Here is an 11,824-nt window from a genome sequence, read left to right as displayed (position 1 = left end):
TCCTCTTCGTCTCGCATGGTGGCCGGGTTCGTATAGCGCGGGAAGAGGAGGACAGGACAACTCTCTTGCGCCACCCTTTTCCTGATGGAAGGGTGGATATTTTGACACGCACATGAAGAAAGAACAACTCATATACGACGTATTTGTGATATGGAAAAACATTTTTATTTCTAATTTCCAAGTACACATTTTCAAATCTAGAAGAGAAATAGGGACAGAGCAATATTGAAAATGACACATTGAAGAGCATCATGCATGTTCGTTTTCACTTTTTATTTCGTTGCTCCTTCTCTGGAGTGGGAACTCTTAGTGGCAATCTCTAACATGATCTTATAAACAACTGAGAAAAAGGGAATTTTAGCAGCGAACATTTTCTTAATTTCAAAACGTGTCTTCACTTAGCGGCACCCTTGTGGTTTGTCTATCAATACAATTCAATTCAATTTATTTCAACTGATTTTTAGGCCACATTTTTTTGCAGCATGAAAATATAGACACATACAGCGGGATAATACAATAGAAAGACACGATGATACTTATGTACATAGTAATACACATACACTAACGCCTCTGCTCTTTTACTTTTTGCAGATACGTGGCCGATAAATTTCGTAAAATTTCATATTGTTTTGTAGACACGATATTGATAAATAATGAAAGAAGAGTTGGTCGTACAAACGATTCGACAGCTCACAAAAAAATCTCTAATGAGCGAGGACATTGGGCAACTGCTCTCTTGCCTTTCTCTGCTACATGATACAAACAAGAGAATGTACCTTTCTAATAGACAGACAACAGGAGCGATTGCTTTTCACTCATATACCAGTATTCATATGTTCAAAGTACAGGCTATAAAATTCATTTACAAAAAAATATATACAACAACAGCAACAGTGATCCCGGCAGTGATCCTTTAAAATTTACGGCACCGCCTATCATTGGGAGCAGGAATATCTGTCAAATGCATGTTACCGCACGGAAGGATAATTAAGTGGGCGATACAGTCTGTTTTGTTAGAAATGTTGTTTTCTTATCGAAGAGTTAGTTTGTTTTAAGCTGCGCGCAGTTGTTTTATTTGCGTATTTCATTGCCAGATGTTTTTTGTAAAGGTAAAATTCATACTGTGCTAGTGTCATTCTTTCTGGTATGTGATGTGGGGTTTTTTCTCGCGCTCAAAGGAATACAGTATTAACGCGGATCGTAGATGATATGAATGGAGCTCTTCTTGCAAGATGTTTTTAAAGGAGCCCTTCTCCTCCCTGTTTTCGTTAAAAGTCATTGTTTTTTTCTTGCCCCCACGTCCTTTTCCACATGGCTTTCCGCTAAACGGTTTGATAGCTTCTGTCAAAACAGGCAAACAATGCATTAGACAGGCCTTACAACTTTGCAAAGCTGTGGTTTTTTGGTCGAAGAAACAGTGAAATTTTGTCATGGCTTCTTCATTTTTTTTCATGCCCGCAATAAAAGTCTCGACAGCTTTTTCTTCCCGCGCCATGAGTTTGTCTACAGAGGCCTTTCGTGAAAAAAAATCCTTGTGGTATTTTTCGCATTTTTCAGCCCAAGGTTTTATCTTTTCCAAAGCGACCTTTTGTTTTTCGTGGACAGAACAAATGTTTACAAAATCTTCAATAATGTGAGGATATTTTAATCTATTCTTTTTCGACTCAAATATTGGACGAAGATATTTTTTTACGAAGGCTTTTTCATCGCCTGAACAGCATTCATGAGCGGAGGCTCCAGCTTGTTGGGGGGTTATATCATTGAAGGCAAGGCAAGTCGGCTTCCAAACTAACAGCGCTGCGTTCTTTGTTCTCATTTTCAATAGAACACATTTTTTTGTGCGCAACGGCATTGCCTGTATCATCAATAAAACAACTATTTGCCTTTCGTTTTTTGTTCTCAGAAAGTATGTTTTCAATCCGATTCGAAGTTCTATTGAATCCATCATCAATTGCTTTAATCGCACTCTCTTCCTCGCTATCATACTCATCATTACTGCATTCTAAACTAGTTTTCATGACTTTCACAACATCATTTGGGGCAATAGAAATACTTAAACTGGCCTCTGCTTTCAAAGGACTAGCCCCTCGATTAATCGAACCTCCAAAATGATAACATAATATTTGAATGGTAAAATCGCCCAGAGTATCGATGATGATTTTAATCAGCTTTATCCATGAAGGACGTTCTGACGAGTCAAAGTGTTCGAGCGTTTTTCGAATGCATTTTGTAAATCTTATGAACTTTTCTTCTGATGGCTCTATAGCCGCGACTATTTTTGCTATGATATCCTCAATCAATTCTGTCATGATGTTTCTGTTATCATCAAAAGCAAATGAATTTGTCTGTGATCATCCGAGAGACCCCGTCTGTTGGCAATTTCAATTCATGATGAACCAGATTTTCCTCCAAGAATTCGACGACAATTCTTGTTTTCTCCGCAAAAAGCTCAATTTTAGTAAAAACGCCCTTCCAAGCTGGTTACGTGATGTCACTGTGCTAAACACTTTTAAGAGTAAACTCAAAACTCATCTTTTTATCCTAACATATTCAGAGTAGGCCATACATGTTTTAAATATTGATATTTTCCGGATGTTTTTAAACTGTTTTTTATCCTCATGAAATCACCACTTTTAATGTACTCATTTAATATTATGTACAGTGCTTAGAAAATGTATGCACCATTATTTTAGCACTTTAAATCAAATAAATTATTATTATTATTATTATTATTAAAAACAAAAGTACATCGAGTGGTATAAAACTGAAAATGAGCTCCTGCGTCTCTGAATTTCAGTCCACGCATGGACGGCTTTTCCGTTGCCTCGGAATCTAATTTAACAAGCGGTCTTTCACCCCTGTCTGCCTCGGGTGCAAAAAACGATTCGATAAAATATAGTATTGACTGTCTAAAACAAGAAGTTGACGCATTGCTTGGAAAATTACCTTGAATATTAACCATGCTCCCTTTGAATTTAAGCTTTCGTCTTGGCGGCCGTGGTGTCAAACAAGAATGTATTTCTTTCAAAATGTGTTCATAAAGTTTCTTGAAATTTTTTCGCTTTCAAGCCAAGCGCCTATATTTTTTCGCAGATGCAAAGTAATGTGTAATTTCTTACTAACCCGGTAGGAAATGTCAGTAAAACGTCGCATAACATAACCGTCTCTAACGGTTTGGAAATATTTTTTGGAAAAGTGATAGATTTCAAACTTGTATTTTTCAAAATATGAAGACTCTATAAGGTCATAGTGAAATATAACCTGTTTGATGGAACTAACTATTGTATCATTCATTCAGCTTTATGGGGGTTATGGAAGAAACTTAAGTTTTTTCCAGTGCGTGCACGGGCATACAGTTGTTGTTGTATATACTTTTTATGATTATATACTTTAACCCCGGATCTATAAGACCAGACAATATAAATTGACTAAGCTCAGGCCCACTGATTATTATTCATTTTATTACCATACCTTTTATGAAGGTTGGCCAATGGGAAATGTCATGAGCTGAGCAAAGGGCCTGAATCCTTGTAAATAGAAGGTTTGACCAGTGGCATGTTGATTTCACTCTTCGTCCGAGTTATAGGCCTACTGTCAGGTAAATTATGAGTATAATCAGAATATGAAGTCTATAGCAATCTTAAAATTGACAGTGACCGATGACACTCCTTTTGTGCATTGCCGTAACAATTTGCAATTGCGTGTTGTCTTTTGTAGTCCTGTGAGCTCTTCTTCTAATGTTGTTGTCTGGTTAGGGTTATCTTTACATGACAAGATGCAGGCCCAAGCTGCACAGGCTTTGAGAAAGAGACGGCAAAGTTACAGTGTACACAAAAAACTAGCGTACCTTCGAGATCTGGACGAGGCGCTTGAAAATGGTACTGTCGCGAGCAGCAAGGAATTTGCCGATCATTACCGAATTCCGGTTGAAACATTTCGGAAATGGGACCGGAATGAGCTCGAACTAGCAGCCGAAGAAAATTATGGAAAATCACGAAAGATAAAAGTGAAACTTATAGGAACGTGGATTGAGGTTGAAAACGAGCTACATGAGTGGTTTGCGGGTTAAGGGCCAGACACTTGCCGGTATCCGTTCAGGATCTACAAGAAAAAGCACTAGAACTGTTTGCAAATTGGTGGAATAATATCGACGACCAAAGACGCAATGACATTGTGGAGGCTAAACCCACGCGCCATGATTTCCATGCCTCCAATGGATGGGTGTGTGACTTCATGAAGCGAAAGGACATTACATTGCGAAAATCGAACAAAAATACAACTACGATCCCGGCTGATGCATTGCAGCGAGTAGAAGCGTTCAGAAATGGAATTGCTAGGACGATTGATGAATTCGACATCGGTTTTCAGTTTATCTTTAACATGGACCAAACCTTCCTTCTGGTGGACTGTCGTCCACTCTACAGCTGTGAAAACAAAGGAACGAAATCAGTCGATATCAGGACTTATCGATCAAACCCCAAACTTGGATGCACTGTCTCGCTGTGCATCACTGCCACGGGTGGCAAACTGCCTGCCCATGTGACATTTCCAAGGCGTGGGTTCGTAAGGCAGTTGGATGCCCTCTTCGAGAATGACTTGCCTCAGAATGTTCGAGTAACCTCATCTCAATCAGGATGGATGAAGACAGAAACTATTGTGCATTGGATCGATGCAGTTTTTAGACCACATGTGGAAACAGAAAACTGCGAACAGTTTCTCATAGTTGTTGACAGATATCGAGTTCACAGGACCGAAATATTTGGAAATGGAATGATGGAAATGGGCGGCATCATTGACTTCGTACCGGCTGGGTGTACATCAATTGCTCAACCGCTAGATGTGGCAGTGATGAAATCTTTTAAATCGCACGCAAAGCAGCAGTGGAAAACCTGGAAAACAGCTAACACTGACAATGATGGAGAGTGTCCTCCAATCACATTACTTGATGTGGTAAACATCATAAGCCAGGCATGGGATGCAGTTGATGCCCGAGTTGTCATTAACGGTTTTGAGGCAGCGTTTCGTCCTCGTGACATTGATGCAGGACCACTGCTATTCGGTGACGTGGAAGAGGAGGCTCAGGAGAACGATGAACTTCAGTTTCTAGATATGGATGAAGAACTTGTTGTTCAAGGTCAAGACTAAAACTGACTTAAGTCCGAGTTCGATCATATGAGGGCTTCTTGTTCATTTGTCCCAACCTGTAACTCATTATGTAAGTTGGATCTGTCTTAACTTTATACTCATTACGTTGAAGAGGAGGTCTTAAAAATTCATCGACATTACTTTCTGGCATTCTACCTTTAATTCTCTATGTCGCTGATTAAACGATGTATGAATCACAGGGCCTAGATTTGATGTTGCTTACCCTGCCTTATTGTTCTCATTGAATAAAAGAAAGGTTATTGGACACGCGAGTCTTCATGTTCATTTCATACAGGCCTACCAACGCACCTTGTTCACAGCACACCATAATCTTAGGCCATTGGCCGTGTCCAGAGGAATGTGCTCCAATCAGTATTAGTAATTCCCTTTAGAATTCCTGAAGTCATAAACACTAGTGAATGAAACAGTTGTAGTACACAGTCACGCTCCAAATGTTGAATGATATATTGAGGCTATACTGTATGTGTATGAGAAAACATCAGGTCGAACTGTCTGGAAAGAGAAAAACGAGGGTTGACGTTAGTTTGCTGTCAGAAAATATCGCCTACGATCATGTAAAGTAATGTGTAATTTTTTACTAACCCAGTAGGAAATGTCAGTAAAACCTCGTGTAACATAAGCGCTTTTACTGTCTGGAAATATTTTTCAAAAATGAAGGCTCTATAAGGCCAAAGTGAAATATAACCTGTTTTATGGAACTAAGTATTGTACCGCGTTCACGTGCATACAGTTGCTGTTGTTATACTTCCCTTTTGAATATTCCTGTACACTCATGTTTCATCCGTTGAATGATTTTGTGAAAACATCAGGTCGAGCTGTCTGGAAAGAGAAAAACGAGGGTTGACGTTAGTTTGCTGTCAGAGAATATCGCTTACGATCATGTATCACACGCTTTTGTTCCAACGACGTGCTCTTTGCTTTTTACTTCACATGATCAGGAATTGATGTAATGAGACAGACTAAGTACAGCGTGTCCTTGTCGCATTGTATAAATAATCAGTCTTAGCGCTTGTCTATTTTGTTGATATGTTATTCTGGAAAATTAAATAGAAAGGATATGATGAGTTGAAAAACAAATAAAAGCCTTTCGTTTAGTAGAGACAGTATTTTTAGCTCAGCTGACAAAGTCAGCGAAGCTGGTAATATTACTAAGGGAATGGTGTCCGTCCTTCCTGCCATCCTTCCATGTCAATTTTGGGCATTTTGTAACCGTAAGACCTAGGCACTTTGTTGACGCTGCTAAATTAGGAGTAGCCCAAGGGGAACTCAGAAACCAAAAATCAGTGCGATCCGACCTACATTCGGCGAATGAGGTCATCGGGAAGTTTAAACTTCTTTCCTTTATACCTCGGGCCACAGAGGAAATATCGTTTTCAAATCTGGCCGAATATTTTTTAATAATTTTTCATTTTGACTTGTAATGGAATTAGTTTAGTTTTCACCGCCAGTTGGCGCTACAGGCACATTTGACAGATTTTTTGACGATTCAAAAGCCCGGGTTATGACGTATAGTTGCGCAGTTGTATTCTGCGCATTGAATTGGCCAGGGAACCAGGCTATATTTCAGCATAGCCACTGTGACCAGTGTAAAGATGGAAGATTGATTTTGCAACAAGTAACCAATTTTCTGCTAAAAAGTAGTCAAGTAGGCGATATTATCACTAGTTCCTTTCAGTGGGTAGTCATAAGGTCTTAAGGGAATACTTTCAGAAATTAGTTCTTGAAAATTTGGCCACAACTCTTTGAAAACGATATCGGAAGTGCACGCTCTGTTCGCGATGTATTTTGAAGTGGAGAATTCCCACAGTATGTGCAGTGAATCGGCATGATTCTGTTTGCATATTAGTTTTTAGTACTACGATTCTTACATGAGTAAAAAGTAGACGTTTTAAGCAACACAATAATGTTACTCCCATAAAAATTGATTGCAAATTGACGGAGCTACGGCATTCTGTTCGGCAATTGTCAGCGCTGATAAAATACATTGCATGCTAATGCATGCCAAATGGCACACTTTAAAAAGCGTTCATTGGACAACGTAGGGAATCACCAGAAATGACGTCATCGCTGGTCTAAATCTTCTATATAATAATATTAGAAGGGGGACGAATAAAGTCACACTTAGAGGCGTTGGATCGCCTTGAAATTTTGCATGAATGGTGGTGACACCTTACCCTGATGCAACGTCTTGGTTTTATTCAAAAATTTACTTCAGCGGAGCAGAAATGAGGGATTTTTAATCGGACACTGTCAATTCTCCTTACCACTCACAGAAGCCAAGCCATTGCTGTTAAGTTATGCAGGGGCTTAATCAATTACCTGCACTCCCTGTGGGGTGAATAACATTACCTTTTGAACAGCTGGCTGTAGGGGGATGATTGGAACAGCCGGTATACCTGCTGACCTGCTGAACCCTTGTGCTGAACCCAGATAAATGTTATTTTCAATCCATGATTGCAGGTCACCTGATTTTCGAGATTTCGCGGGAAATTGTAAACAAACGCATGTGTGCAGTTCAAATGTAAACAAAAATGTATTTTTGGTATTTTTGGTTGCTGGACTTGGGTTTTCCCGCAGTTAGGAGCTGGGGTCAAATTGGTGGTCTATTGTTTATGGATGCTGTTTTAGTCAGAGGTAGCCCTTGATTATGAAGGGATTTTCAAATATGAAAACGACCCTTTGTATTGTAAATTCCAATCACCTGCAGGACAGGTCAATTTCTCTCAATAAAATTAATTTTGTTGACTCCTGTAATCTCTACCTTATCAAAAAAAAGACAGTGGTGTTAGTCCCAAACTGGTCATTTCTATTTATTTTGACCTCTGTTCAATCAGGATACCTCTCAATTACAGACAGCATTTTGTATCCTTGTGCTGTACAACCAAGCCTGGACATACCACAGTTGTCCATGGAGAAGTCTCATCCTCTCTGACACTTATTTTCTGTAAAGCTACCGATACAACATACTGAACTAGGGATATCTTCCGTTGCCTCCTGTAATATTTGCATACCATGGCTGATTAGTTCAATCATATTTCATCCAGCTGGCAGCTCTGCATTGGAAATCTTAGTAGTATAACGTGTTCTTTTGACCTTCAAACAGTAGTATAAAGCTGATATTTACTACAGTAGAACCTCTCTATTAAGGACACCCTTGGGACTGTAAAGTACTGTCCTTAATAGCAAGGTGTCCTGATCAGAGAGGTAAAATTGAATGGTAACAACCAATTTCGGACCAAAACCAGTGTCCTTAATAGAGAGGGTGTCCTTATTAGAGAGGTGTCCGCTGATGGAGGTTCTACTGTACTTTACACCCTCAGTCCTATGTTATTAGGTCATCCAGCTGAGCGCCAGGCCCTTGGGCCTCTTGTTGTGTATCCTTGTGAGTAACCAAATAGGCCTACCTTTTAATCGGGCGGACAGCAAGGGCTGTTTATATCTGCATGGCGCTGGAAGAGAAATATGGGGTCGCATGTTATTTCATTTCCCAAAGGAGAGATGATTATTATTGTCGAATCAAAATCATACTGAGCCGACAGAACTATAATGAAATGGCCAGGGCCATTGTGCTCACCTCATGTGGAGGAAAGATAGATAAAGAGCATGGTATTGTGTCATGTAGTGTTAGGTTTGATGTAGGTCCAAGCAATTACAATTTCCCCAAAATGGCCAATTTACAGTACATTCGACCTCTGTGACCTTGAAAAGTAGGTCAAATCAAAGAAGACCCGGGTGACACATTGAATGGTTGTTAGAATTAGATGTACCTATGATATAAAATTGGTGCCAATCGGGCAAGTCATTACTAGGAATAATGGCATTTTGAGGAATTTAGGATTTGGCCCCCTCCCTGGAGGCCAAACGGCAAATCAGATCGCACCAAACTTCGGTACCTGAGATCACCTGACCAAGGGGTAAATGTGTACTTAATTTGTGATCAATAGTCATTGCAGTTAAGAAACGTGCCATAGTTACGGCCTGACAGCGAATTTACGCCATTTGACCTCTGTGACCTTGACATGAAGGTCAAATTAAAAACCTGTGTGACATATACTGTATGATGGTTAGATGTACCCATGATATCAAATTGGTGGCAATCGGGCAAGAAGTTAAGGAATAATCACATTTTTAAGGTTTTTGGATTTTGCCCCCTGGTGGTCAAGTGGTGAATCATATTGGACCAAACTTCGGTCCCTGAGATCACCTGACTAAGGGGTAAATGTGTACCAAATTTGGTATCAATGGTCATTGCAGTTTAGAAACGTGCCATCGTTACATCCTAACGGCCAATTTACACCATTTGACCTCTGTGACCTTGAAAAGGAGGTCAAATCAAAAACCCGGAGGATATATGATGCACCTTTGCTAGAAGTACCTACCATATTTTTTTCAAAATTTCCCGACTACTATTAAGGGAGATATTGCATATTTTCACTTTTAACGTTTGGCCCCCTGGTGGCCAAACCATGAAACGAATCGGACCGAAACTTGGTCTCCCAGGTGTCATTACATAAGGGTACATGTGTACCAAGTTTCAACTCAATAGCTCTAACAGTTACGAAACGTGCCCTGCTAACGGACGACGGACGACGACGGACGACGACGACGACGACGACGACGACGACGACGACGACGACGACGACGGACGACGGACGCCACGGTATGGGATAAGCTCACCTCTGCTAAGAGGTGAGCTAAAAATGAAGGTCCTATACCTATATTAACGATAACATAATGTTTATCGGCTTTGGGGCGTTTGTGTATAAACCATCACTCTGAAAGAGAAAATAATGGACGGATGTTATCTTTTAATCGGGCGGGCAGCAAGGGCTGCTGGAAGAGAAATCTGGGGTCGCATGTTATTTCATTTCCCAAAGGAGAGATGATTATTATTGTTGAATCAAAATCATACTGAGCCGACAGAACTATAAAAATGAAGGTCCTATACCTATATTCACGATAACATAGGGCCGAATTTACGAAAGGTGTTTATCTCTTAGACGCGTGTAACTTGCCTAATCAGGTGATCATCGCGCGTTCAAAGTTAGTCATCGATTTTCGAAGGGTGTTTTTCTAACCAGTGTCTAACCTTTAGTCGCCTGTGACTATCGAACAAAAGAGAATGTTAGACGCACGTTGGGGGTTGTTTAAGAGATGTTTTACCACAGCTCTCATTCTACACTTCACCATGGACGCTATCGGAATCATGGAACTGGCGCAGGAAGAGAGGGATAGACATGAAAATCGGAATGCTAGAGCGATGAGAGTGTTTACCGATCGAACAAATCCGCTTGAAATGTTCACTGATACAAAGTTTGTGAAGCGATACAGATTATCAAAGGATTCATTTCGCTGGCTGCTCGAGCTGATCTCTAATGACTTGCAACATCCTACGAACAGGAGTCACGCATTGCTGCCTATAGATCAGCTATCTATCACCCTTCGGTTCTTTGCTCGGGCTGCATTCCAACTGGATGTTGGTGATATGTGTGGCGCGTCACAGGCTGCCTGCTGTCAGGTTATTCATCGGGTAGCTGCAGCAATATGTGAAAGAAAAAATATTTCATTCGCTTTCCTAACACACATGCAGAGAGACGGGCGGTGATTGAAGGATTTCACGAGATGGCTGAATTTCCAGGAGTAATAGGTTCAATTGACGGTTCCCACGTGGCAATTGCAAGTCCTGGTGGAATAAATGTTGAGCGATTTATATGCAGGAAGGGATAGTCTCAACTGTCAATTTGTGTGCGACCACCAACTTCTGTTTGCAAATGTAGTAGCAAGATGGTATGGATCAGCCCATGACGCAAGGATCTTCCAAGAGTCGCAACTATTTGCAAAGTTTCAGAATAGGGAATATCAGGGTATACTGCTTGGAGATCCAGCATATACACGTCGTACCTTCATGCTTACCCCAGTGCGCAATCCTAGGACTGCGGCAGAGAGGAACTACAACAGGGCACAGAGGACGACACAATTTCACAATTTGGCAAGACGAAGGAATGATCCACTCCCTGAACCTGAAGGTGAAGCACGCCAACATGAAAACCATGAACAACCGCCTAGGCCAATTAACCAAGTAGAAGCAGACATCCGTGGAAACATCTTCCGACAAAGGTTCATTCAGCAACATTTCAATATTCAGTAGGTTTTCAAATGTTCATCCTCATCAAATAATATTTGTGGGGGGGGGCTCTATAATTACAAGTCCAAAGTAAGCTTCCTGCGTTTCTCTCTGTAATATTCCGTTTTACACTCGTATGCTTTGCGTTTCCACACAGCAGCTTCCTGTTGGAGAGTGATGAGTTTAATCTTTGCTTCATGTTCTACTTTCAGGTAGCTCAAAGCTTCGTCTGTTTTCTGCATTACGGAATTCTGTGGTGCTGCAGCGGTCTTAACCGAACTCTTGCCTTTCCTGAAACGAAACGAAGAACACGGACACTATACTGTAACTGAGATTACCAGAGGGCATATTTCCATTCTGTTTCTGTTTCAAATTACGGGTATAATGCCAATGCCAATGTTTTTGCAACAATAAAGTTACTTGCCCTTTACTCTTGGCTTTAACCCTTGGGTGGTTGCACCATCAATTCATCTCCTTGTTGTCTCATGTCTTCGCTAACAGATTCAAAGTCAATGTCATCGTCAATTGAACTGA

At 40.5% G+C, this 11,824-nt stretch overlaps 1 long non-coding RNA gene across 2 annotated transcripts in view; it reads right to left on the bottom strand.

Moving 5' to 3' along the window:
- Positions 1 to 157: 157 nt before the first annotated feature.
- Positions 158 to 11,824, bottom strand: part of LOC135500258 (uncharacterized) — a 103,659-nt gene continuing 91,992 nt past the window's right edge. Inside the window, exon 4 of one of the 2 annotated variants that reach the window (XR_010449406.1) lies at positions 158 to 6,200. This is a non-coding gene — a long non-coding RNA (uncharacterized LOC135500258). The remainder of the gene's footprint in view (positions 6,201 to 11,824) is intronic. The other variant, XR_010449407.1, reaches the window with a different exon arrangement.

Source organism: Lineus longissimus, chromosome 16, assembly GCF_910592395.1.
Source record: "Lineus longissimus chromosome 16, tnLinLong1.2, whole genome shotgun sequence".
NCBI classification, from domain to species: Eukaryota; Metazoa; Nemertea; class Pilidiophora; order Heteronemertea; family Lineidae; genus Lineus; species Lineus longissimus.
The sequence above is the reverse complement of the archived record's forward strand: the minus strand, read 5'-3'. Positions and strand labels throughout refer to the sequence as shown.